The 3,091-nt window shown below is 42.0% G+C and overlaps 1 pseudogene; it reads right to left on the bottom strand.

Moving 5' to 3' along the window:
- Positions 1 to 477: 477 nt before the first annotated feature.
- Positions 478 to 3,091, bottom strand: part of LOC100953371 — a 4,405-nt pseudogene continuing 1,791 nt past the window's right edge.

Genomic DNA, 3,091 nt, shown 5'->3' with positions numbered 1-3,091 from the left:
TGCACAGAAATCCTCATTTGGGGAGCTCACAAGCGTCTCTCTCTGGTAATTTAACTGTCCATCACATATTTTTAACAACCTGTTTAAAACGTCTACTAGTAAAGGCCAACCATTGGTTTCATGGCAACATTTTATAAAGTGTATTCTTCCTCTCAGAAAATTTATTTCTTCAAAGAATTGATAACTTACTATCTGACGTGAGTCCATCATGATAGTAAATGTCTAACAACAGTGCCACTAGCAGAGATGACACAAAAGTGACACATGGCACTTTTAATGGTCTCTTCTGGAATAACAGATAGGTCTTCAAAGCATGGAAGTCCAATAGGGGCCATTCAAACAGGTAGATTATCAGCGGCTAAAGTATTCAATGGAGGCCAATAGGCAAAGATAGTCCGTGACTACGTGGCCTACATACACCTACAGCTTTTCTTTCAAATATCAGATACAAGAAAAAGCCTTTATAGTTTTAAAGTCTCAGGTATTTACAATGGTTTCTGAATTATCTGCAGGAAGCTCTGACTTAGTTGTACAGAGTTTGATGTATGTGTCCACCATTAAATCCAGATTATGTTTAATATCAAAATGTACATTAAGCAAAGCCGATTTACTTGACCTTTGGTCTGTCAAAGTGTTCCTCAAATGTGCTTTGAAATCCTTTCATCTATTTTTATAGCGCTCATTCTGAACCTTCATCATGGGAAGAATTCACAGGTCCTTCAACTTTGCATACACATTAGGAAAAACCTTGACGTCGGGCTAGTGAAGGGCTTCCTCAATGGTGGATGGAAGCTCAATATCTTTTCCTTGTGCTCCCATTTGATTCTCTCACAATGCGGTTCAGCTGAGAGTGTGCCAGGATTGGGTCAATCACTTCTGTACGTGTCAGCATGGTGTTCCACTGATGTATTGAATTTGAGTTGACCTGTGACTGAGCTAAGCATTTAAGAGCTAAGCATTTAAGAGCTCTGACGTGTCGCTCTGAGAACATATCTTTAAGTTCCTGAGTCATGTGTTCCTCTGTTGGAACACTTAGTGTTTCTTTATAGTCACTGTCAGAAGTTATTTGAGGTTCCAAGTTACCTTGCTGAGCTCTTTGGAATTTCCCAGGGAGCTTCATCTGAATATAAAGTTTGGTTGCCAAACCCAAACTCACAGTAAACTTCCATATTGTCCATCCCTTCATTGAGTGAATGCATATTACATACAATCAAGCTGCTGGCTGCAAAGAAGACATCAGAGGTTTGCCCCTGGAGATTTTGCCCAAAGCTCCTTGTAAAAGAGAGAACATTTTTAAGAACAGCAATAGTAACAAAGAAATCAAAATCTGTTACTGCTCTACAGAAGACAAATGCTCAGCCAGCTATACAATCATTCTGTCTAAGAGTTGTGTCACTGTTTATACATCTAAACATAAAACAAGGGCTTGCAGGAGGTGCGCTAAAATCTCAAAACATTATGCCTTCCTGTCCACTGAGAATGGCAAATTTATTTCAGTTCTGTGGCCCTTTCTTCCCTGTTCCGAAAAAGAACAGAAATTACATCATCAAGTTCTAAAAGCAGTTGTGGTGATCAATGGAGAACAGAACAAACTTCCTCAATTGCTCCCAATGCAACAGACACCCCCGTAATAGGCGTTGATTTTGCCAACCACGTATTGAAGGCATAGGAAGAACAAAGTGTGTAGACAGCTTGGGGATATTTCTCCAGAAGTCTAGAAGCAGCAACTTTCCTTTTGGAAGAAAATCCACTGGACACAGTGTAAGCTGGGCCACAATGATACTTCATATTTAGCCCCTACTGTGTGAAATTTCACAGCCAAAATTTCTGCCTTGGCCTCGGTAGGAAGCCCACAGATTTCTCTCTCAGGTTCTGAGATTCATGGACGAACTTCATCAGCCTGGGTAGGTGCTCTTCCCTGCTACATCATCCCAGATAAGGGAAAAGAAGAGTGAGTCCCTCAGTTTTCTAGGACTTTCTTCCCAAATGCGGCTCTCAGAGATCGCTAAGCAAATCTCTGTTTCTGCTGCAGTTTTTGTTTTTATTTATTTATTTTCTTGCTGTAATTTTGAACAAAACAACCTGTTCACCACGGTTGGTTATCATCTCAAAGTGCTTTCCCAGGCCTCTCCATCCTAATTTACCCAGAACCCCACCAGTGCTTGAAAGTTATCAGACGTAAAGAGAGCTTCAGGGATTTCATCAGCCTCTTGTCTAACTAGAGATATGTTTAGTTTTCCCATAGAATCAAGATTTCAAGTAGAGATTTTACATATTCTTTGTTCCTTCTCTTCAGGGGTTAGAGGTAAATGTTCTCAGCCTGTTTCTCACCCCTTCTTCTGCACTGGGGTCCTGAGCGTTGCTGCACTGGGTTCCTGAGTGTTGCTGCACCGGGGTCCTGAGTTTCTTTATGTTTTTGTTCCTGTTCAGAAGTTTCATCAATTTTCTTCCATTTCAATGTCCTGATTTTTATCTTCACTCAATTCCTTTAGTCGTTTTCTGTATCTACTGGGTGAATTATTCAAATCACTGGCAAGATCAGGTATCATTGGTCTGCATTATCTCAAAGAACTGCCTCTCTCAGTGGACTCTCCCCTTGACTTCACGAGTATCTGCTTCAATTAATTTTGAGAAATAAAACAACCCAACAATTCTTTAGTTTTCTGATGCCTCTGCAAAACATAAAGTTCTGTAGATCATAGAGACTGATGACTCTGCAAAACATACAGTTCTACAGACCATCAAGGTCTCCACATCTATAATGTTTATTTAGCTGATCAGATGTTTCATCTTCTAAGTCTGCTTTCCTACAATTCACTCACTTCTGGCATTGGGTGGGATCCCACAGGAATGTGAAGAAGGCCAGATTGGACTGTGGGTGGCACAGAAATTGACATCACCCCTCTTACCCTCCCCCCAGCTAACCCCTGTCCTCCCCACCTCCTCAGGGCAGTCTGCCTACAGGTCAGGGAGGGAGGGGAGCCAGGCCTATCAGCTCTGCAAGGACCATGGACCAGGGAGATATGGGCAGGTGAGAAGCGCCAGGAGCAAGAAGGGTGTGGTGGTCAGAGGCCCGGCTGAGGATGTGGCT

This window comes from Otolemur garnettii, unplaced genomic scaffold (assembly GCF_000181295.1).
Source record: "Otolemur garnettii isolate 467f Iridium unplaced genomic scaffold, OtoGar3 scaffold00076, whole genome shotgun sequence".
Lineage (NCBI taxonomy): Eukaryota > Metazoa > Chordata > Mammalia > Primates > Galagidae > Otolemur > Otolemur garnettii.
This window is presented reverse-complemented; position numbering and strand designations above follow the sequence as displayed.